The sequence below is a fragment of the Arvicanthis niloticus genome, chromosome 5 (genome assembly GCF_011762505.2).
Source record: "Arvicanthis niloticus isolate mArvNil1 chromosome 5, mArvNil1.pat.X, whole genome shotgun sequence".
Classification (NCBI taxonomy): domain Eukaryota; kingdom Metazoa; phylum Chordata; class Mammalia; order Rodentia; family Muridae; genus Arvicanthis; species Arvicanthis niloticus.
Window position 1 is genome coordinate 80,509,759 of NC_047662.1, and position 26,553 is coordinate 80,536,311.

The following is a 26,553-nucleotide window of genomic DNA, read 5'->3' on the forward strand; positions in this document are numbered from 1 at the left end:
TCCCCTCTGAGTCATCCACACAATCTTACAAATTTTAGTTTAATGAATGAATGAGTGAATGAATCAATGACATATACTTATATTTAGTAAAAACTAAACTATTTTTTTCTTATCCTGTTGAATTTATACACTGTCCTCTCAGCGGTTTCCTGCAGTTTGAGGTCAATATTATTTAAAGAATAGGTCCTGAGGACCTTGTAAGTGCAAATCATGAAACAGAGACAATACCAATTCAAAAGCCTCATTACACTAAAGGAATGTATGTGCATCAAAATCTGAAGTTAAAGTAAGGAAGTGGCCACTTAGAATATCCCATCCTTTTACCCTTCTCCTTTTCCAGAAACCTAGAATTATGTGTTCCTTCGTTGTAACCCCTATCTCCTCTCCAATTCCACCCCCTCATTTTTAAACTCTGCTGTTCTGAAGTAGCATGGTGCGGTTCCAGCTGCAGGCACTAAATCATCACGGTGTTTGGATGTGTGCTGCAGAAGGGAACCCTGTGATAAATGGGGCTGTCCATATTTACATTGGGTACACAACAGCTGTGGGGATCATCGGTCTGCGCAATGAACATTCTGAGCAAACTTGGCACGTGCTCACCTCACTATCACCTCCCCCACCACTTTCTTGCCTAGTGACAGTGACAAATTAGCCACTTCTGAGTAGAACTGCCCTTTGGAGCAAAGGCATCACAGTGTCCCTACTTGTTGGAGCAAACACACACACATTCTCTCACAGTGTACAAGCACACCTAAGTCTCAATCTTTTAATGCCATTTTTTTTTAGCAATATCATATTTTTCAGATATTCCTACAATCAACAAAACTCCTCAGGTGTAGGCAGGTGGTACCGGATTTGCAATCTCCACTTTTGAAGAAATATCTTATGGGCTTGCAGAGACATACCACTCTGACATGATTCATACTGCACCAGTCCCAAACTTATTGCAAAAAGCAAGTTGTGTCAAATACAGGTCACATTGAAAACCCTTGTAATCATGGCTTTGTTCCTGTAGGCAGTCTACCTTACTGACAAAGTTTGCTTGAGTTTTAGTGCTAAAGAATCAGAAAGAGAAAGCTGGCAATGGTAGTAAAGACACATCATTTATACTATTCCTGGCAGCCCTGGAACTGGTATGAGCCCATTTCTCACTCTCTGAGGAAAAGCTTGTAAGTGTGAAAGACAGGGTTATATGTGGAGGAGGAAAAAGAAATAAACACTGGATGTACATAGAAAAACATAGAAAGAGAGGTTATTTCGTTAATATAAAAAGACCCAGCAAATTGAGCTCAATTAATACCTAAAATATTTTAGTCGAAGCCTATAATTTAGACTTCAGGTCTTTAATATTATTCTGTACATTTTAATTTCACTGTTTACTACAGAAATTGAACCTAGAATTTTTGCAATTCAACACTACATCCTTTATAAATTTCTTCTTGAGATAAATGAGTTTATGTACATTTTGACAGGAAGTAATTAAGACATAAAGATCATAATTGTGGCAATGATGCAGGTAAACCATATCTTTCTTTACACCCCACCCTGTATGGCAAGGCTGATTGCAAGTATTCAGATGACTCATCAAAAATACAAACTTTCCAGAACACATAATTACATTACTATGCTTAACTTGTTTTTTCTTTGTTCCAACCTGTTTAGTAGCATCTCCTGTGTCGCCAGGCTACAGAGGCTGATGCACTCGATTCTATTTAAAAATTGTACTTATTTTTAAATAAAATTTCTTGTGTCTATTCACATTCATGGCACAATGGTTACATGGAGGAATGAGAACACCTTCTCTCCTTCTATCATGCAAGAAAGATTTGGAGGCAAATACCTTTTTTATTAAAGAACTATCTTACCAGGCCCTAAAATTGTTTTTAAACTTAATTCAAAAAATTACAAATCATATTTTATGTATTCACATGCTATAAAAAGCCAAACTCTAAGCCTCACTAAATATTAAGATTTCAGTAAAAAAAATCAAAATGTTTTTAAAATTAAAAAAATAAAATAAATAAGATCTTAGCAATATTGAATTCATCCAGAAACAACTTATGTTACTTTGTCATCTGTTTTACCACAACCATCATCAAAGAGAAAACCAAGAATTGATTTGGGGGATATTGAACACTCAGGAAGGTTGTATGGACTGCAACTGTCCCTATATTGAGCTGTCATCAATGACTGTAGGAAAAGGCACATGGGGGGAGGGAGGTGAAGGGCTTTTTGAATGAATGTACTTGTTTAGTGAATTTAAATGCATTTCTTAACTCTGAGAGATTCAGTAGTTTTGTTGTTGGGGGTAGTGTGGTGGGTTTTTTTTGTTTTGTTTTGTATTTTGTTGTTGTTGTTGTTTTGTTTGTTTGTTTTTTGTTTTGGGGTTTTTTTTTTTTTTTTTTTTTTGGTTTTATTTTTTTTTGTTTTTGTCTTTAAAAACAGGGTTTCTCTAGAAACATTCCAGAGAAATGTGGGACCAAGACAAAGTTCTCTGATCAAGGCCCGAAGTTTAATATTTTGCTTTTGCTTCCACATATAAAGGGGACCCCCCCCCAGTGTCTCTTCTCAGTTCAGCCCAGGGGCTAGGTAAGGAGATAGTAGTCCAGAAGGTGTCAAGGCTAGCTCAGCAGGCAGTTCATTCTTCTTAGCTTGGTAACAGACTGTAGGGCTCCAAGTCTGGCAAGGCAATGCCTCTCCTAGGTCCTACTGTTGTTTGGTCTATTGTGGTAAAAGACTCACAGGCTTGCTTAAGCCTGGGGAAAGGGCACAGTTCCCCCCTTATTTTTTAAGATAGCAGTGCCAATATCTGGACGGGGCACAATATTTCATCCTGTCTAGGGTCTCGAGTGGCTGGGCCACCGTGCCTGGCTTAGGTTGGTGTTTATATTACTCCTATATTACCCATCATTGAGGAAACTCCTATGGAGTTGCAATCCCCTTCAGTTCCTTCAATCCTTCCTCTAGCTCTTCCATTAGGGTCCCTGTGCTCAGCCCAATGGTTGGCTGTGAGTATCCGCATCTGTATTGGTCAGGTGCTGGTAGGACCTCTCAGAGAACAGCCATACCAGGCTCCTGTCAGCAAGCACTTCTTGGTATCGCAGTAGTGTAGGGATTTGGTGTCTGCAGTCTCTGCTCCATTTCTTTGTCCCTGTCTTTCCTTTGGACAGGAATATTTCTGGGTTAAAAATTTTGAGTTCGGTGGGTGGCTCCATCCCTCAGCTGGGGGCCATGCCTATCTATTGAAGGTAGTTTCTACAGGTTCTCTCTCTTTTTTGGGTATTTTGGCTAATGTCATTCCTGTTGTGTCCTCTGAGTCTCTTGCTTCCATGGTGTCTGGACTATCTAGTGCCTACCCTCAATTTCCCATTCCACACTGCTATATATTTTTATTCAATTTCCTGACCCTCTGTACTTCTCTCCTGTCTCTTCCAATACCTAATCCTGTCCCTTCTTCCCCCGTCCTCTCTCCCTCCCATTTCCCTAGTTTCTTATCTGTAAGAAAAAAATTACTAGTTTGTCTGTATGAAATTATTATGATGATTATATGATATGCCATATATATGAGGTTTTATTTTGTTTTTTCAAATTATATTTTGTAGTTGCCTGCGAATACGGTTACCAGGTTCTCCTGAGATGAAGCCTGGGAATTAACAGGAATGGAAGGCGAGAGAAACGTGAGGCCAAGACAAAGTATTCTGATCAAGGCCCGAAGTTTAATAATTTGCTGTCACATATAAAGGGGAAGCCCTGCCCCCCAGAATCTCTTCTAGGTTCAGCCCAGGGGCTGGGTAAGGAGATAGCAGTCCAGAAGGTGTCAAGGCTAGCTCAGCAGGCAGTCCATTCTTCTTAGCTCAGGTAGCAGGCTGGTAATGCAATGCATCTCAGGTCCTACTGTTGCTTGGTCTATTATGGTAAATTACTTGCAAGCCTGCTCAGGCCTGGGGGAAGGGCACAATATTTAATAGATTGGTTTTATATTAATAGATTCATCTTAGCTGACAATTTTTAAAACATAGCTATATTCCATTGTGACCAATAAAGAGCATTAAAACATCAAAACAAAAGAAAAGTAAAAACCCACAAGGGATAAGGTAAGAGGGTTCAATTATCAATCACAAAATTCTGTGTCAAATGGATTTTCCTACATCAGAATACCCATGGCTTAAGATCATTACTTTCAATGAAAAGTGCTATTTATTAAGAAGAACATCTTCCAAACCCACTTGACACTGGAACTCCTGCATAGTTCATGTCTCTAGAATGAAACTGCCTGCATCACTTTCTGTGATCACAAACTTGTTCAAAATTAGATTTTACTGAAATGATGACCATTAGCTGCTTGTGTCTACTAAGTCTGGTAAAAAATAAATAGGGCAATAAAGAAGCTATGCTTTCATTTTATTCAAATTAATTTTTAAATTAACATAATTTGGCTTTGGCAACCCCATCAGACAAGACAGGACAAGAAATTAGGTTTTCAGAAAATAAGTGAAAGAAAGCTTCAGTGGAGTTAAAAGATGGCTACATAGAAGTTGGTAATTTATGGAGGGGCAGGGCAAAAGATGTAGAGGACTTTATTGTATTTACTCTCAAAGGAGTCAGCCATGAACCACAGCTGCTAAACAAAGTGAGCTCACTGAGAAGACAATGAGAAAGCATTGAGCACCTCCTCAGTTGTATGGGCTTATCTAAAGTCCTTGGAGGATTTGACTTTTCTTTTTTCTTTACACTTGCTAGTAGAGTTCATTGTGGAACTTTCAACAGTAAGATACAATTAATATAACATGATGTAAGACTGATTGAACAGTATATAACTGAATAATGATTGAGATTGATATAAGTAGCTTCTTCTATCTGACCTTTACAATGTCCTGTGTCCTTTCACGGTGACTAATAAAATATCTCATTGTTGCTATCTCCTCAAAACTCACATGTTAAGTCATAAGCTCTGTGGTGGTAGAATTTTGAAAGTATACTTTTGAAAGACGATTTAGCTATAGGAACAGATTGTCAGTGTGTTTTGTGACTTTATAGGGACTTTCTTTGCATTCTAGTTCATGAGAACTAAGAAAGTAGTTTATGAACAATGAACCATCACTAGAAATTGTATTTACTGATGACTCAGTCTTTATCTTCTCAGCCTCTTTACAGTTAAGAAGTAAATGTGTGTGATTTACAAACACACATATACACACCCACACACACAATATTCTGTAACCATTTCTGGAATTGGAAGAAGTCGAGTCAATGATACCTACTCCTTGAGTTAAAGTACAATATACTTGCATGGCTCAAAATCATTTTTGTTCATATATAGGTTAACTTTGACCATGCCAGAATAAAAATGGCTTTTGTAAAGCTCTTAATAGTGTAAATTCGAAAAGGAAGGAGATTAATTTCACATATGAAACAAACATCTTAAAGAGTTAACCAAATTTAATTGCAACCTTAAAATTTATAAGATGATACAATAATTAGTGAAGTTAAAAAAAGTCTCTCAACTATGTAACAGAAAGCAGATTTTGAGCAGCATCATTACAGAGCAGATTAAATTAACTTTTATTCTTTTGGAGAATATTACAAAAGATTTGTCATAGAGAGACAATATCAAATGAAAGCAAGAGACAAAATAGCATGAAGAAAAATTATTATATAAATATTTCATAAAGTTAATTACTTTGTAAAAAGGATTTATTTTGTTTTATGGATTTGGAGCTCTAAAAATCGAGTTGATAATAACTTTTCTCATTTTCCAACTAAATATTATTCCTAATACTTTGATTCATATAGAAGAATTTTAATCTAGCAACATGGCTGCTCTGTCTAAAACACAGAAATGCTTTTAATCCTAGTAGACAAAGGCAAGCAGATCTCTGAGTTCAAGGCCAGCCAGCTATATAGAGAGTAAGCTTCAGGTACAGAGTAGCTTAGGTCTGGGCATAGAAGTACACACTTTTAATTCCAGCACTCAGGAGTCAGAGCAAAGGCAGGACATGGTAATTTAGTGTGGTAGTTCTTTTGGTGCCAATTAAGTTCATGGATTTCAGAGGTATTTTCTTTTTTAAACAAACAATCAATAAAACAAACAAACAAACAAACAAAAACAGGGACAGTTTTATAGACAGGTTGTAGAGAAAACAAGCTGGACAAAGGTGAGATTGAAAGAGCCAGAGAATGAGAAGGAGCCAGAAGATTAAAACTGACAGGTAGAGTTAGTTTGAGGCCACACAGAGCAATTCAGCCAATAGCTGAGAGAAGCCATTTTGAATCATTCCATTTGGAAAGGACTTGGAGCCAAAATGGCTGAGTTGAACCTGCCATCCAGAATTCAGAAAGAGCTAGAAAGTGTGAGCTTATTCAGCAGTTAAGCTCTGAGATGACAATTACATCTGGTATTTGATACTTTTACAGTTTTAAGTTTGTCATTTTCTATTTTCATTTGCATTTGAAACAATGTTCTATAATTTTTTTTTAATTTTTAGGATATACAAAATCTTAATAAGTTTATAAATCTCATTTATAAAAACCATTGAGTTGGAGGAGTTAACATGGTAACTAAGATGCTCTAGCAAAGATTCACCAAAGACAAATCAGTTTTTATACCTATTTATTTAACAAATTAAATTAATATGAGCTAAGATTTTGGATGAAAAATTTGCACTGAATAATGTAGCAAGGAAAGGCTTAATAATGTTTTTAGTCCATCACACATTATAATATGGTAACACACAATATTAGGCAGAACTGTACAACACCTACCCCAAAGATAATATTGGAAAACTGAGGGCCTGGAATGGAACTGTATTCATTGGGTAGCAGGGAGACTGTTTCCATCATCTTTTTCTAAACCTTAGGTATCAGAGCATAAAGCTTCATTCTCACTGTAGGATGAAATAGGAAATCTAACACAGGGCTCTGCAAAACAGGTACTGCTACAATTAAAACCCTCATTGGGTTGAAAACAAAAGTTGCATAGCAGGTCATAATTTGCAGAGACAGCCTCTAGATGCCTCAGGCTTCAAGTAGACAACTGTGTGTCAATAAGATAGGCTCCAGATTGAATGCATGTCCTTGTTTGACTCTAAATTAGTGTGGAATTCTAAGGACTATGGTGACATCTCCTGCATTAAGTCAGGTGAAACTCTGCTGGGACTCAATCTTTGTGGTTAGAATTTTGTTTTCAATTCAACTCTCAATCTTGTATGGTGCATATTGTTCCTAACAAGTGTTAGAAATTTGATCTGGCAAAAGTGTATGTTTCAAAACAGTACACGACCTGTTGAGACAGACTTGTATTTGTTTCTGCATCATGGACACTTATACTGTTGCTTATTCCTGAGGTATATTCTTGAAGCTATGAGGCTCATTCAAGACTCAAATTAATGTCAATCTTATTGGTAAAGGGGCTTCCTGTCATCAACATTGTCAATGCCAGTTATGTTTTTGTCAATTTGATGCAAGCTAGGGTATGAAAGAATTTGAGACCCTAATATAAGATTTGGTCTAGCTGTTTTGTCATCTCTATATTCCCTGGCACCCAGAATCTCACATGTAAATTCTCCATATCAGAGAACAGAAGCAGAGACCAATAGAATGTCTTTCTGGGTCCACACTCTAAGTTGACAGATACCAAATTCTTTAATTCAGGTTGCTTTCTCACCATCAACAGTAAGGTTGTCTCTAATGGGGTCTTAAGACACTGGAGCAGTTCTCAGATCTGTTTCTTTGGTTATTCATAAATAATGCCTCACCCAGCAATCTTAGAAGTTGAGAGCTTAGAGAATTCAACACCATCTTGGAGTGAAAAAGCTCCACAAGCTTCGTAGATAGGCTATATCTCTGGTTTCACAGATAAATTGAGGACTTGAGTATTTTTGTAAAACCTTGCACAGGTCACAAGAATGCCAGAGCCAAGCACCCCAACCCCATTTCCCAAGTACATGCTCACAGCCCTAAGATCTTCCAATGATTGTAGCTGACTTTACTTCTTATACATGCTACTTCCCAGAGGGAAAACAAAATAATCCCAAGGTATTCAGTGCTTCCCTTACTTGATTTTTAGATTTATATCTATGATTTTTCTCCCTGTCCCAATTATTTACTCATTGTCCTCTGGTACAGTCCCCATCGGTCCGATGCTTTCTCCAACCTGTTTCCTACTGCATTTAAGTTTGTCATGAATTCTTCCCAATGTTTATTTATCAGTCTACTTGGACACAACATCATTTTCAGTGACCCTTTGTTATAGCATTTACCATCTGTCACAAGCAGTTAGAAAATTTTATTCTCCTTTGTCCTCAATCTCATAATCCTTTCTTGGGTTCTCACTCCAGATCTGGCCCATGTCCCTCTCCTGTATCTGTTCTCTTTCCCTCATTTGTTCTTCTCTCTTTTTTCTTTATATTTGTAATTTTCTGTAGATTCTCCATTTTCCTCTACATAACTTTTTAAATTTTAATTTAATTCATTTTTTTTACTTATTCACTTTACATCCCGCTTACTGCTTCTGTCCCAGTCACTCCCTCTCACAATCCTCCCTTCTCTTCACGTTATGCTCTATATACTTTTATCTCTAGATCTGTTTTTTTCTCTGCTGCCTTATTTTTTTTCAGTCCTTTTCATCTTTTATTTACATGATTTATTGATGTGTTATTCCCTTCCCCCTTGGTTTCCTTTTCTCCCACTCTTTCTCCCCCCTTTTTATGTTGTATTTTCCAATAAAGAAATCTCAAAACTTCCAAATAGAACATAAAATATCTTAGTGACTGCAGAGCTGATTAAGTGGTTAGAAGATCTTACTGCTTTCTAAGAAAACCTGGGTTCAATACCCAGCATCCACAGGGCAGCTCACAACCTCCTGTAACTCAAGTTCCATGGGAGTCTTCATACTCACCTGACCTCTGCAATGTCATGAATAAACATAGAGAATATACATACACACACACACAGAGATGTGTATGCACACACATACACATGCACATAAAATCATATCAAAACAACACCAGGATTTCAAGCTCACCTTCAGTGACAGCCTGGGATACATAAGATCTTTCCTTAAAAAATAGTTTTAATAGGAAAAAAAGAAAAACAAAGAAATGGGAAGGTGTTTAAGCCTGTTATTCTTTACAGAAGAACTATAGAGATGTTATCTTGACTAAATAAAGGACACTACACAGGTTCTCGTGGTTTGGTAAAGAAACTAGATTTTGGTCTTTTTCATATTTCCCACTGAATTTCTCCCTCTCTACTTGTGCTTCATTTTCAGTTCATCATGCATGAGATATTGTTAACATGGAATAGGGCCCATTGCCTGTCTGTCTTTGATATGTTTGATAAAATAAGAACATTTTTCACCCTTGCAAATCACATTGTGTGATGGTATAATGTTGAATGATTGTATTGAAATGATAAGAAGTCATAGCATGATTAGAACTGAATGTAAAATGTAAAAAGTACCAGCTGACTTTTGTATATTCTGTTTTCATTATATTTTATCAGCATATTTTAATCTGTATGGAAAAGTAATGGTCCATCATAAAAGAAAAAGATGCAGAATAAAATGGATGGAGAAAAAATGTTATTGTCTTTGTCTGATTGCTGGGGAAAACCTGAATTAAATCTATACACTAAGTCTTAAATTATTATTCTCCATTTTGTCTGCTATTTAAATATAAACATTCAACAATTAATAGAAGTCAGATTTCAATGTCTATAATATTGGTGTATAACCATTAAATTAGTTATATTAAGAGACACATTGAAGCACGTAAAGATGATTCACATTCATGCATTCTTACTACTGATGGACAAGGTGATTAAAAAATATATATGCTTAAAGAGAAAGGATTAGGATCTATGTACCCCAAACCTGATTTTCACCCAAGCAATTCAATAAGCTTATTTACTATAGAGAGCTTGTTAATAAGGACTTGCAGTTTCTGAACTCATAGTTCCAAATATTCCTGATGAAACAATATTTAAAGAGGTATACACACCATTTGTTAACTGCCAAATGCTCCCTCCTCTGATAGTTGATTATCCTCCTAAGACACTTTGAAAGGCAGTTTGCTGCATAATGATCATAGTCTTCGTCATTTATGTAAAGCAAAGAAATTTGCCAAGCACACAAAACCCAGTTTTACTCACCATTCAATATTTTAATATCTCAATATTTGCACATGAAGAAATTGAGGTTCAGAGAGGTTAATTGATTTTTCTGAGGTCAAACAGCCAATAACTGGTGGCATTTCAGTTCAAATCTTGGTCAGCTTACTAAATTTTTTTTCTCATAGTACCACATTTTCTGTATCCTATGGGAGGAGTGGAGGAGTAAAGGTTGAAATATGACCCTGTGCCCTCTTATTCGATTCTTTTATAATTTTTTTCTTTTTATAAAGTATCATTTTCTCATTTCATGAGAAACTCTCTAACAAAAGGGAAAACTCATTTGAATGAGTTAGTGAGTGTCTCCATGAATGAATGGCATCTTTATTATGTGACTCCTTACCCTGAAAAGGTCCTCCTATGGCAACCTCAAGATGAAAACCTGAATGTAGATTTTGGACAGAAAGTGTGGAATGTGCATCTGGAGAGGAAAAAAAAGAACAACAACAACAACAAAAAAAAAAAAAAAAAAACACTTATTAAGTCATTTTCTTTCTATCAGGACACTTGCTAGACTGCAGTCAAATTGCCAATGAATAATTAAAAGGTAATTTCAATAAAGTGATTTGCTAGACTTTATTGGCTCTAGAATTATCCTTTAGTGAGCTACTCTTCACGGGGATCCTGTCTTGTGTTAACTAGCTTGAAGCCACCGACAAGGGCCGTACAGGAGTCTCCAGGGTCTACAAAAGAGGTTTTAAGTGCCAAACTTAGTGTTCTGGGGTTAGTACAGGCACTCTGGAGGGCACTGATCTGATAGACCAAAGAAGATGGGAAAACACCCACATCCATGAGGCGAATAAAATATTTGGCAGATGAAGAAACGTACTTTGTAGACAAGTCTCTGTGATGTTTAAGCCAAAATTTCCAGTTTCCCAGTCATACTGTCAAGAAGTGGGTAAGTGTTTTTGACTTAGTATCTACCATCATAAACTCCTCACAGGAGGATACTTCAGGGTCACAAGGCTTACTGCCTGCTCAGGTTATTCTGAGCTTCAAGATCTTTTAGGAATAGTTTTAAACAAAAGGTTAGTCAGAAACCAGTTACTTTGACAAATTTGACTTGAGATTCTTTACATAAGTAGGTTATGAGATGTTTTATTTTCTTTTTAGGACAATTCATACTTTTCAAAAATTTACACCCATGCATTTTTTTCTTGCCAAAACAATTATTCTTTCCATGCTTTGCCTTAAGGCAAAGTTAACATGTGCATAGGTTGTTGTACTGTTTGTACTCTAGTTTTCAAAATATCAAGAAGGAGAAACATTATCAGTACTAAAGTTCAAATAAATTGCTAGAAAACCTTTATAAACAAGTGAGCAAAGTTCCCAAGGGTGTACATCAATAAAGTTCCACAGACAGACACTGCTTTAATATGCTATTAAATGCATATAGTGTTTTGTTTTCAAACAGTAACTTTATTAAAATATAATTATATTAAGAATTTCTCACATTCAAACAGGTAACTTATGTATATTAATTCATTTTTTAAACCTATAAGGCAGATGTGACTTTATTGATAAGCACTTATCAGAACACTTATGAAACTTGTTCAAGATCATACAGAATCTTAGAAGCAGAACTTCACGTTCAAATCTAAGTAAGAGCTTAAACTGCTCATCACCATGCCAGCCTGTCCATCAAACACACTGACAGTCACTCCTCCCATTTGTCCTGACTCCTTCTCATACCCATTGATGATAGAGCATGGAAATATCATGAAGTTGTAAGGAGCACAAAATATAAAAGAACCTGAAACTCCACATTGTGTGCAGAGTCCATGTCATGAGCTGTGTGTAGTATGGAATATCAAACTCAATGCTTGAGTTCAGGTCATACTTCCATAATTTTCAACCCTGAATGATTTTCTAAGCATACCTCCACCTACAGACCAGGGGGAAATGTAAATATGTAATGTTAGTGGATCCTTAGAAGCAATAGCAAAAAAAAAAAAAAAAAAAAAAAAAAAATCCTGGGAGGCTGATAAAGTTGAAATATTTGATGAGGTTGAATGTGCTTTTGTTCCTGGTTTTTTAAAATATGTCATAACAGTGAAAAACTAAAGGAGCATAGCAAGGGTTAATTGACACCTGTTACAGTTGTTGGGCTTGTCTCAACATTGTTGTCTCTGAATCAAGGACATGAGTAAGTTGTACAAATTATTATTACCTAAAAAATACACTTTATTCATTGGAGATATGAATTACTAACTTGTGTATGCTGGTATTCCTGTGACACTCAGACTGAATGTGTCATACAACATAACTTTAAGAAGAAATCCTTGAAAGACTGAACTGTTATTGCCTGCTACTAATTTCCTGGAACCTCTTGTCTGTTTTTAACTTATTTTCTTGGTTCTTAGTACTTTTAAATGTGAGCTAAACTAAGATGACATGTGACATGCCAGTCAACACAGAGAAAAACACACAAGACTCCCAGCATACCCAAAAGAAAGGCAACTGAGGAGAGCTGGGATTGGGAGAGGTCACCATCCCCAAGGAAGAGCACATCAGCCGGTGGTACAACACCCAATAGCCCTGAAGACACACATGGAGTACTATACAAACTTAGTAGTTATATTTATAGACATATTTATATATACAAACACATACACATATGCAATAACAATTAAGGTCATGAATTTGAAGAATTGTGGAAGGGTTGTATGAGAGACTTTGGAGAGGGAAAGGGAGGGAGAAATGTAATTAAATCATAATTTTGAAAATAAACCAAAAAAAGAATGGGCAAATGTAAAAAAAAAAAAAGAATACAAACAAAAGGAAATGTTACCTAAAATCATTTTTGTTTATTGCAGTTAAAGAATCGCAACTTATTATAACTAAAGTTAAGTTTTCTAAATTTGCATTTATTTACATGATTATTTTATTATTTTCAGATTTTCATTAAAAAGCATTAGGAGTCTGAACTTTAAACACGAGAAAACTATAATAATTTTAAGGTAACATAAAGATAGGCTGGTACATTATTCTCCTCTGATGAGATTATAAAGTGTAAATATGTTAATAAAATTAAATAACATTAAATTGATTCACTGATCTCCATTGTAAGTATCATGAAGTCGTCATGCACACAGGTGAATAACAGATATGTACATGGATATATATTGGGAGTAGAATCTGTGACCTACATGGATTTTATCATAAAACAGAGAAATAAAAATGTGTGTTTAATCCCAGAACTCACAAAGAGGATGCAGGTGGACTCCTATGAGTTCAAGGACAACCTGGACTAAATAAAATGTTCTGGATCACCCAGAGCTGCATGGTGAAATTCAGTTTTAAAAAATATAATTTTGTTAAAAGTCCATGAAAAATTATGAAAACAACAGGATGTATAGTCTAAATGTATCAGTAGCAACATGAGTTGCTCACTAAAGCACTCCTTAATTAATGAATTAATTTAGACACATATAATTGTAAAAATTAAAAGCATAATCTTATACAATGTAGCATGACATAGTTGATGAGGATGCATATTAATTTCAGATTCTCATGGGAGAATGCAGAGACATGAGAAATTATATTCTTAGAAATGTGAGTGCAAAATAATATAAGGGAAAGTTATTCTAGAGAACTATTGCTACTATGTGCATTAGCTACTCTTTGCTCCCAATTTCCAAGTACAAAATAAAACACAGCAAATTTTCAGGAACTTGAAATGTATTATTACTGCATTAATATTAACAGTATACAATTACTAGCATATAATTAATTATCTAAAATTAATGTTAGTCAACATTATTTAATTATCGTATTACATAAAAATTACTTAACAATAATTTTATCTATTTTCTCTTATGACTACAGGATATAGAATTTATACCTATGAAATGGTCTCTTCTAAAAGCAATAAAGCTATATATAAAAGCTATATCTTGTCTGCCCTCAACTTGTGCTCTGAGAAAAGGAAAAACACATTTGGAAATATATATAAAATATGAAAGTTTATGTAAAGGTGCTCCCCTGTCAACTGCTGAGCTTTGAACACACCACACACACAGACACACACACACGGACAGACGGACAAATGGGAGGGACCCTTGACATTGTTGATCAAGTATTATAGGTACAATATGTTCTTCAAAACCAATGCTTACATTCATAAGTAACTGTTTCTAGAACATTAGAGAAATACTGAGTAAAGAGAGAATAATAAAAGGCACAAAGAGAAAGTGCAAATGAAGGTTAAATGAGAGGACAATATGTTCATATTATTTATCCTGCAGAATATAGGAAAAAGTATTAATATTTGTCTGGAATAAATATTTTTTAAATGAAAAAGGTTATAGCTGGTTTAGGAAGAAGCAATGTTTCTTAACATTCTAAAAACAAGCAAGAAGAACTCAGGCTAATTCAATTATTTACTGAAGACACATAGGTATAGATTGTTCATTAATAATTGAAAGAAGCAGTTAGTAATATTACTAAAAGTAGAACTCTAATCAAAATTATCATTCATTTCAGAGATAAATACTGATAATAACAAAGGCAGCACTTTCAAAACATAATATACAAGCAAAATATTTATTTAAGATTATGGTTAGGAAGGCAAAGAGTGGACATGGATGCTGACTTTAAAGCCTGAACTTACAAGTGGACACAGCTCTGGGCACGCTCCTTATCTCCTCTCACACAGGCCTTCCTTAAATGGGATCTGCCCTTATCTACACATCATTCTCTTGGATTAAGGGATTATATGGAACTGAACTCCCGGTCTACTGTTGTCAACAGAGTCCATTTCATTATTGCTTGTGTGATGAAACAAGATAACAAACCTGAATCATCTACCCCTACTGCTTTACCGTTTCTCAATAGTTGCTGGTAAAAAGAATAGAAAAGAACTCACATTCTTTTCCTGGACTGAATCCACACATGAGAGAATTCCACTTTAATGGCACAGAATTTTTATTAACTATAAAGATTGTCTTATTGAAAATCTTTTGAAATACAGGAAAGCTAACTCTCATGAGCAACAGGTTGTAAAAAGGATCATCTAAAAATTAGCAGTAATTAGTTTGCCAGGGTAGCCTCTGGGATGTGATACAGGCATGGCAGACTGTTCTGCTGCCCCTCTGATGCTTGCAAACTGGTGACACAGGATGGAAACCTGGAGCTGGTTAGTGTAAAATTCTCCTTTAAAAAATGTGGCAAATACAGCATGGAGAAGACTCATTCAAAACAAGAGTGGAAGCTAATGGTTGTGAAATACAGGCTGCCTAAATGAGTTTTCATATAATTCTTTTTCAAAAGCACTTTCTGTCCTTCAGGAATAGCCAAATGAAAAAAATCAAATGAAAGATATTTAAGTGAGCAGTTGAGTGTTGATGGAATTTCATCTCTGTGTAGAAATTATTCTGAGGCTATATTTACTAACAGAAGAGAATCCACAACTCAATAATTAATCAGTGTTGTCTGTCATGTGGGTAAAGTCATGACAAATATGCCAGATAGTTGTTGTCTGCTGTCTAGAATATGTGGATGAACACCAAGAGAAAGACAATTTTGGCTAGTTGGGGTCTTTAGGAAATATATTTAACCAGTGTCTAGGATAGCTTGAATGTATAATACTCCACATTGGCTCATATGTTTGAAGACCTGGTCTTCTGGTGGTGATGGTTGGAAATATTATTGAATCGTTAGAAAGTAGAGACTTGCTTGAGGAAGTAATGCATAAGGGTAGGCTTTGAAGATTTTCTCTCTCTTTTTTTTTTAACTTTTTACTTGATTAGTTTGAATTACATATCATGTACCCCAGTCCTACATATCTCCCTGTTTCTCCATATCCAATGTCTGCCTTTTCAAGTTTTCCCCACATACAAACAAAGAAACAAACAACAATAAAAACAACAAAAGTAAACATCTAATCATGAAAGCTGCCAGGATGTGTCACATATATACCCTTAATATATAAGTAGCTTAACTTACAAATGTTAATTGCAATGAGTCATTTGTCTGGTTTGAGGCCTCTGCCTTCTGCCATGCTTTCAAAACTAGATTCTCACCTGGGCTCCTCCCAGATTTTCTGCTGTTGCCCTATGTCGGGGAGATAGTGTAGCTTTGGATCTGCAGAATTGGCCTCTTTATGAGACCCAGCAGTTGATGGTTGGAGTTGATGTTGGACTGGGCTAACTCGAAGTCCTGGATTAAGGCGTAGGTGGTAGTTGTATCGGTGTTCTCTCCTGAAACCATGCAACCAGGGCCAGTTCAACTTCTCTACTCAGGCAAGAGGTAAGGCCAGCTTTCCTGTGCTCATGCCTTCAGAACCAGCACTCCAGAGAGCTAGAGTCAAGAGTGGAAGGTAACTCTTCTGGTGCTACAGCTAGTGAGGGGTGGAGCCAGCTCATCTATGTTCCTGACATGAGGGCCAGCTCTACTGTGCTACCAACATTGGTGTTGACCTGTTCTGAGTGCTGTTGCCATGAGGGATGGGGCCAACTTTGCTTGGACATCAATATGCACCTGGCAGCAGGCAGGACACAGGGCAGTTTGCATGGCTTTTGGTAATAATGTGTGCCACTGGCATGAACAGAGACTCCTGTTGGTACAGGAACAATGGACTGTCAAATGGCTGTCAAATGCAGTAGAGGTTGAAAATTCACCATAGCCTCAGGTGGTAGCACAGGACACTCACATCAAAGTGTTCCTCAGCACCCTCCAGTTTTGTCACTCTTCATAGTGCACAAACAGTCCCACTTGTCTTTCTCTCCCATTACTCCATCACATATTTGCTCATTCATAGTGGCACTTGCACATGTGGCATCAGCAATGGCATCTTCTTTTTAAGGTAGGATGGTTAAATGTTTGTCTAATCCTAAGGTTCCAAAGAAACAAATTCCTGGGCAATGTTCAACACAGCACTGAAAAAAAATTGTAATTCAACAGAGTCATCCAGGTTTAAGGTTGAACTCTCAACACAACCAACTAGAGAGATGAGCAACTAGGCAAATACTGAGAAGTAAACATAGCAGAACACGTCAAGTCAGCTGGGTGTCTTTACTCTGCAAGTATTGCTATTCTTCCTGGGCTAGGGTACAGCTCTGGGAGTCATAGCGACACATGCAGTAGTCAGTTTTCTAAAAGAAAGAAGTCATAGGCCCACAAGCACTTGTGTTTCTTACTGACTCTTGGTGGACAGTGTGATTCCCATTTCCCCATGAGTAAAAACGTGTCTCCAGTTCTGGCTCTCTTCAGAGTGCTCAGACTGCGTGGATTCTTTCTCTTCTGGCTCTCCATTATTTGCTGGCTTTTTTCTCTTCTGGGCTTCTACCACTTGTGAGAATGGCCGTGGCCTGCAGGGTTATCCCGGTGCTTCCTACCATGGGTACTCTGGCTTCAAAGTTTGATAGACTGGTCACATTTTGCACCCCTTTTTCTCCTTTGTGTGTCCTGTGACCTGCTTCTAGCAGCCATGCTTTTCCTGACTGTTGCCATGCTTTCTCTGCTGGGATGGACTGTCTCTCAGGGATCGCTCATTTTTATCTGGGTATTACAGCAAGCAAAATGCTGTGCTACATTGCAAGAGAAGAAAATTAGCTTTCATCTTTTGGTCATGTTTTTAGGATATAGTACAAAGAGGGAAAATTGTGGGAGTGGGATTTTGGTCTTGCATAAAATGTCTAATTGGTAAGTGCCTGGAGAAGAGGTCATTTGCTTTTCTGAATTTCCAAATTCCACTTGTAAAGTAGCAGATTTAGTATACAACTCTAAAACTTCCTGTGAGGATCATAGGAAGTTAAGAGACATAGCCAGTTCAGGAAATGACAATATCACAAAGCGCCACAGATAATTAATAAGTTGTTTCAGGTTCGTTCTCAAAGGAAAAGTCTATATTCAACTGTGTTTTACCTAGTTACAGATTTCCATGAAATAACTTCTTTGAGTTTCAACAGTCATTTCCCCAATAATTAGGGATAATAAGCAATTTTTAAATTTTTTAATTATATTTGTTTTCATCTTATTTTGGGACAAATTACAATCCTATGTAATTACAAGGTAGGCAATTTTATGTTATATGATAAAATTATGATATATACACATGTGGGGCAATTCAATTAACATGCTTGTCAACTTAAAAACCACACTGTTTTCTGTCTAACAGGGCTCCACCTTTTGGCCCAAATCTCCTAATTCCTTCTACCCAGCTCCTGAAAACTTCTTTTATGTATTTAAGTATTTAGATTCTATATCTACCTTTACAGTTTGTACCTGGCTTGTCTTAATTAGCATAATGTCTTCCATTTTTATTCATCTTATTACAAAGTACAATACTTATTTTAAAATATGTATGACTAAAGATACAGCACAAGAATCAGTCATGTCCCAAGCCAACTCACCCCTGTACTCTATACTGAGCTACTTGAAAGCTACATTTTTTTACAGATTACCAAAGTCTGAAAAATAATCTATATAGAACAACTAATAAAAACATGTATAAAGTGTACTTGTAAATAGTGTGAAATAAATCCTAGGATAACCTAAAATCCATATTCACACCTTTGACAGGCATTTATGGGACCAAAGGTGATGAGAAATCTGAGAACCTGCCTCTTCTTCTTCATCACTTTCCTCCCTATGGCACTCCTTGGTTTACAGTAAATCCTTCTTCCTATCACCTATAATGCTCATCTGATTGTTTTTCAAAAACATTGTGAGGACCTCCATGATTTGCTTAGTGGTGAGATACAGTATTGTTATATTCACAGACCCTAAGGTTCCTGAAGCTAAATTCTAGTGAAAGGTAAAGACAAATAAATATACTTAAAAATATCAGTATAGCTTTCCTGGAATGCCTGATCCCTTGGGGTACTGAGAATTTTCCTTCTAACACTCAATGTAACTTGGTTGTATGGAAAAGAAAACATTATGCCACCCTTTATTATGTTTAACTATCTTTACCTTCCATGCCTTGCTCTGTGTGTGTGTGTGTGTGTGTGTGTGTGTGTATGTGTGTGTGTGTTATATGTATGTGTGTATACAGAGTACTTCCAGTGTTACATGATTACATAATCATTGCTCTGATTACATAATCAGAGCACAGAACAATAAAAGACATATACTTTGTACTTCACAGTCTTGATCAGATAAATGAAGGAGGTTCATTGCATGCAGATAATAAGAGAGGGGTATGTTATGAGAGTGATGGTCTAACAGGATAACCCTGATAGTGTGCAGGATCTCTACGGAGAAAATTTGGAACCCCCTACTAGTGAACTAGGACAAACAGCAGTCCTTTGATGAGACATCCGAAAAAAAGAAGGTAATTGGTGTTTAAAATGAAAACCTGCAGCACTGTAGAAATTTATTTTTACATGACATCCCAGAAACACTTTCTTTTTTGTTCAGAAAGGTTCACCTGTGCTGTGTTGGCGGGCCAACACCATTACAGCTTTATTTAGATGTGTGTGAGAAAACCATCTGTTCCAGCTCACAGGAGGCTGGGACCTGCATCGTGGGTGTCCCCCCTCAAGGTCCAATCACAGCATCTGATGCAAAAGTTTCCTGATGTGATGCTTGACTGAAAGCTAATGACAAGGAACACTTCATTTTTCAAAGTGTGCTTTTTCTCAGGAGCAAGCAGACTCTGTTGATTGCTTTTCTCTTCCCTACAGCCTATAGACACAGCATGAAAAAAATAGAGGACCTGGGAAGCAAGGACGAGTCTCCATCTATCCACTCTTATATTTATTCTTTCATCCATTCAATAAAAATATATTGATGCCCGCTAGGAACCAGATGGGTTTTATGGTACTGCAGAAATATTGGGCACAAGACAGATGAGATTTACAAGATGTGTACATGTCAAAAGTGTAAATGCAATTAAATATTCATAAAACGCTTAGAAAGGGAATGCCACAAAGTAGTAATCTGTGATTTTGTTAAAATGTGTTAGATTTCTGGAATGAGTAGACTAAGTGGCCATTCTTATCATGTGTCTATGAATGTCTTCTCTGCAACTGGAAGTTCTGATGTCAGAAAGCATGTACTGCATATCTCTGCCATGTATCTTCATAGCCTAATTCTACAGTCAGATACTTGTGTGCTTTAAGTACTCGGAAAGGTCAGTAAAGGTAGAGTCTGGGAAGAGGTGAGGTAAGTATGTGGGATATGACTGGAGTGACAAACAGGTTACAAGTAAGTGAGGACCAAGGCTATCAGGATAAAGTGCTGGAATATTTTGTGTGGTAGTTTGCATAGGTATGGCCCCCATAGATTCATATTGTTTGAATGTTTGGCTATATGGAATGACTCTATTAGGAGGTTTGGCATTATTGGTGATGTAATCTTGTTAAAGGATGTAGGAGTTTATGGAGGCAGAGATTTGTGGTCTCCTGTGCTCATGCTCCACCCATCATAGAACACTTCTGCTGCATGGTTCCTCTACCACCTACTACCATGCCTACCTGCACACATACAATGCTTTCCAACATAAAAATGGATAAAAATGGGCTAAACCTCTGAAACTATAAGCCATCCCCAATTAAACGTTTTCTTTTTAAGAGTTGCCTTAGTCATGTTATCTCTTCACACCAATGGAAACCATAACTAAGAAATTTTTCTATACCTAATTAATTTAAGATGACAGGTGGGTTTAATTTAACATAAATGGTCTCACTGTTGTGGCAAAGACATTGGAGTGAATGAGGTAGGTCATCATAGAAGAGGCCATGGGAGAAGAGCTGGTCACCTCAGAGCAGTGAAACAGAGACAAATAGGGTTTGAGGGGAAGGATATAAACCCTTCAGAGACACTTTTATGTGAACTTTCCTCTAATTAGGTCCCACTTCCTGAATTCTTCACTACTCACCAATAATCTCATTACATTATGAGTCAATCAATAGATTAAACTATTGATGAGTCAAACCCCTCATCTCCCACTAATTATATTCATAATTTGGGGAACATGCCTTCAATGGGTATGTACAGGGATATTTCAATAGAAAATACAACCATAGCATAGAGGTGTTACCCAAATAAGCCACTTAATAATACTCATATTCAGGTCTATTTCTTCTCAGTTATAATACTGGGGAAATTAATAAGCATCTCCAAGACTCAGTTTATGCAACAGTAACTAGTCAATGACTAGATAATTTCTAAAATAATAATTCAATTTCTAAAATAATAATAATAATAATAATAATTTGATTCTAGATGCTTTGAATATTTAATTTAGTTATCTCCAAAAGATATATTTTGTGATAAAATACTATAATTTGATGCATAACACACAAATCAAAATTTGAAAATGTATTTCACTTGAATTTATTCCACCAAAACCATGTAAGTTTTGAATTAAATGCTATTAAGCAACCATAGTGTTCTATTCTGGTATGGTGCTCTAGACTTTAGCTCTTCATCATCAGGCTTCCTTCTTGGTTCTTCAAGTTGTTATCCATATCTTACTTTAAGAGAAAAAGATTTTAAACTTTCAAACTGGCAGTAAATTCATATGCAAACTCCACATTCTAGCTGAAGACTCAAAGTTCATGTACAAGAGGGAGGAAAAGTACCTGAAGGTCAGGGAAAGAAAGTAAGGATTTACATAGAAATATCAGAAAGAGATATTTACAATAAAGAAGAATAGAGGAGGGATAAGACACACGGCGAGTTGTAGTTTCATGTAGTACCTGTCAGGCAATTACTTCCACCTGCATATTTAGACTATAAACATATACCTTCCATCAAGAATACAAAGACCATTTTTTAACCAAGGACAAATTAAGGCAACAACATTTTGTCTTTCAAAATTAATTTAAAACATGAACATCCCATTACTCAGGAGTGGATGGAGCAGAGTGTGATATCTTTTCCATTCTCCCTCCTTTGTGTTAGGAAAGTTATGGTGAGTGAATACCAATTATCTACATTCTTATTACAAGGATAAGAAGGGCCATATGAAGTAGAATCAGAAGGGTCTCAGAAATCTCACAGTTCTCATTCCTCCTTTCTTACTTGTGAACATATATTAATAGATATTATGAAAATAAAGCATACATTCCTACGCAGAACCTTCTTATGGTCTCATTATTATGTTCTGAGCACATTAAGCATATTGTATTATATAGAGTCAAGTATCACTATAACACTATGACATATGCACTGTTCCAAGTACTAGTCTTTATTTTTAAACACCTTACATATAAAACATTAAAAATTAAACTAACTAGTTAAAATATGCTTCTGCTAAAAGAGTGGGCTAAGGGTTAGAAGTAGCTGTACTTAAAACTTGGGTTAGATTTCAACATCTTTTATATTCTAACTTGGAACCTTATGCAACAGTATTTGCAAATCTATTTCATTTCAGTGCATGTATGTTTGAAATTATACATTTATGTTTGCGTGTATATGTATGTACTTGTACATGCATGTGAAGGCCAGTATGATGTGGTTTGTCTTACTCAGCTCTACATTTTTATAATTATTATTGTATTATATTTATTTATGTTTATTGATGTTTTGCCTGCATGTATACACTTGCACAACATGTGTTCTTAGTGCTTCAGGAAGACAGAACAGGGATTCAGATCCCCTGGAAGTGGAGTTACAGACAGTTGTGGGTACTATTTAGTTGCTAAGAATCAAATCCAGGTCCTATGGAAGATCAAGTGCTATTAACAGCTGAACCATCTCTCTATTCCCTCTCCTTTGTATTTTTGAGATAGGGTTTCACATTGAATCTTGAGCTCGCTGATATAGCTATATTGGTGTGTCTGCAAGCCTCAGAGGTTTTCCTGTTTCCCTTTGTGCTGAATTTAAATAAGCACACCTCTGAACCCAGCTCCTTTAAGGTATGAATTTTGGGGATCATACTCGGGCATTATGCCTACATGCAAACAATTTACTGACTGATCCATCTTTGTAGCCCACATTTCTATATTTTAATTATCTACAGACTGTATCCATTTCTCTCCATCTCTTTTCTAATATCCTACGTCCAAGCCATTCCTCCTGTCTGATAATCCCTTGCAAGAACCATTTATTTTGTCTTCTTTTTAATTTGTTCTCTAAAGTGCATGCAGAAAAAAATAAAAGCCCTTTAGCTGTCTTGCTTGCTTAATTAGGTGGATGGGATGTTATAAATGGAGCAAGAGGTTACTGGGTTTGTCAGGAGGAGAGATGTTAGTCATGGGAATTTTGAGGAAGGCTGTAATCTAAAACGTATTTTGTTTGTCCTATTGATGCATGGTTGAGATTCAATGAAAAACATGACTGCATGACAGAACACTAGAATAGTATAGAACATAAGGTATTATTAGCGAGACTGTTTTCTTTCCCCACTACCACACAGTTAGAAAGAAATTTTATAACAAACACATACAGAGTGCCTGAGGCTCTTTAGAGAAGAAGTGCCTTGAAAATATCAATTAAGATAAACAAATAAGTGAGCAGGCAGACTCTGATTCCTCTTGCTAGCCCATATTCCCTTTCTTGTTCTTCATTATGAGAATGAATTTTTTTCTGTGCAATTTGTTTCTATGTGACCTGCAGTTTGACTCACAGTAGGGTAGTAATTATAAGCACTCATCTACAAATTGAGTTACTGGTGTGGTCTGAGGTTCTAAAGCCACATATTTCTCACTGTATAGCCTAGGCTAGCCTGGATATTATATATCTCTTGAACTGTGACAATTCTCCTGCCTCAGTCTCATGAGTTATGGTATACTTCTCTTTGATGTTGATAGTGGTCAATTCAGAGAATTATAACCGTTCAAAGTGATGAGTGGAAGTGACCATTGAGTGTTCAGCACAAAGCAGGTCAACTACCTTACCTCCAAGGCTCAGGAAAGAATGCCATACATATATACAACCTGCAAAAAAGGCAGTTTAACATTCCTTCATGGAAGCAGGAGTGAGTTATGAGCTTCACCTTTTTATGAGGAAGCTATAGACAGTAAATGGATCATGAGAGAGTAAGCCATTTTTCTCCACTGGAGAAGCAACTGGTAAGCAGGCATTGCTCAGGTAAACAAGCCCCTATCCACACTCATGCAAGCAATGTTAATTAAATATTGTAGGACATTCGTAAAGCAAAGTGATAAAAGGATGGGTACATGTAGGGAAAGGGATTCAGTAAAAGGGGTTTGAATAAAATATATCATATATATGTATGAAATTGTAAAGAATAAATTTAAATAAATACATAATATAAAAGTGCTCAGTGAATGTTGTCAATATTAAACATATCTCTCTTTTCTTCAACCAAATAACATAAAATTATCCTAGATAATTTAGTGCTAAGCTTACTGTATATTTCAACAGGTAAATGTTTTCAATTTCTGTCTTCTCTAGTAAAATAAAATAATAACACTAATGTACATTTAATGAGTGTATAATTTGGGTCAAGCAATGTTCTATGGATATTCATATTTCTCTCCTATTTCAATTCTTACAAAACCTCTACTGAGTGGATATCAGTTACTTCTCTTTGCCAAGAGCATAAGATTGAAAAGTTAACACTATGTCTCATAACTGGAGTCCCTTCAGTTATACCTATTATTAGTTGTCTAAACATTTAAATTCTGACATCTTTTATCACCTCAGTGTGCTCTATAAGTTATCATATCATATTTAGCCAAAAACAATTCATGATTTCTGCAGTCAAAATTATTTCCTGAGGTACTTATCTCTTAGATAACATACATGAACCATAAATATATGATGTTTGGTAAAAACACAGTACTAATATCACTGGATTTAAAAGCTCAGTACCCTGGTTTATCAAGATCATTTCTCTAGATCGTGTCCATTCTCCCAGAAAACCTACAAGCTTTTATATATCTGAGGAATCATCCTACCAAAAACCTCAAAACCTCCTCTTCTAAGCTTCTAATTTCCATTTCTCATCTGGCAATGGAAGGAATTCCATAGGAAGTGGGAATTTCTTCAAGACCTGAATCACAGCATGCTACTAATTATAGAAATAAATAACTGGTGACTGGTACCATCTGTCTTTCCTTTGGCAAACACATTGCTTTCATGTGAAATTAGTGCCACCTGCAACCTGCAAATTCCTCAGTGATCCAGGGGATGCCCCTTCTACATTCAAAGGGCTAGTGCTTTCACCTCCAGTCTGCAGTCATAACTCCAGGAGTTGTCACTCATCCCCAGAGAGATGTTCTAATGAATTCAGTGACATTCTTAAAACTCTTTCCAAAACTGAAGAAAAACTGAGCAAAGGCAGAGTCTGCACCTCTCCGGCCCCATGCCTTTGATGGAAGATAGAGAAGCATAGAATGGCTACTCAAATCTCTTCCAAGTTAGGGCAATAACACTTCATTTTCAACTATTCATTCCTCAGGACTGAGGTACCTATACTCCTCTTCCTAGTAGCAATGTGGATTTTCAAATTATTTTCAGAATACCACCCCTATCCAGCTTTTAGTTTTGGAAAAATTAGAGTCCTATTTCAGTTCACAGATTTTGCCTTGTTATACTTGGCAACTCACTCTATTGTATATCTCTTATCTTCTTATATTTACTCCCTCAGAAATGATAGGCAGAATCAAGGCTATGTTGAGAGTTAGATAAGTTTTAATTCTTGGAAATCATTAAGATAGTGTATTGTACATAAAGCACTCATGTGCTATAACCCCTATTATTCATAGTTAAATTCTGATTACAAGGGAATACCATCGCTTTTTACTTGACATCAAAAAAAATCTAAGGAAATTAGAAACATTTTGAAAATATATGAGAATTGTATGTATATGATGATAATTTGGATAGGCTAGAAATAATCTGAAATTTTAAAAGTTAAATCTAAAAATGTAATTTCAATCTGTATGGTATTCTCTCATCTTCTCCCAGTAGTGATGGAAGAATGGAAGATGTTTTCCAAAGTTATTCAATCTGTCTACTATAGACATTGAATACCCAGAGATAAATGACATCTCTAAGATACCAGAAAGCAAGGGTTGAAAGCAAGCTCATCTTTCCTCTTACCTTCCTCATCATCAGAACAAAATAGATGCTCTAGCATGTCTCAATCAACTGCCTACACAAGCACTGAATTCCATGCTGCTGGTTCATTAATTTTGCCAAGACCTGCCCTGTGAGACTTGACTAGTGTTAGAAGCAATATTGTTTCTGAACCCTATGTCATCTATTATTGCATGAACACAGAAGACATCTATTATTACATAAACACAATTTCAGTAGTTGTTTCTTGGGCAGAGAGCAGGAACCTAAGTAAACAATTTTATCAGTAGAACTACAGAGCATTTACCTGTTCACTCAATAAATTTGCATCCAATATTGGCCCCAATATAAGTCTATAAGGAGCTTAGAATCTATTAAAACTTGGTTCCAATTTTAGATATGTCTGAACTGAGTTCAGTAGAGTGAATCCTGACATCAACTAATTTT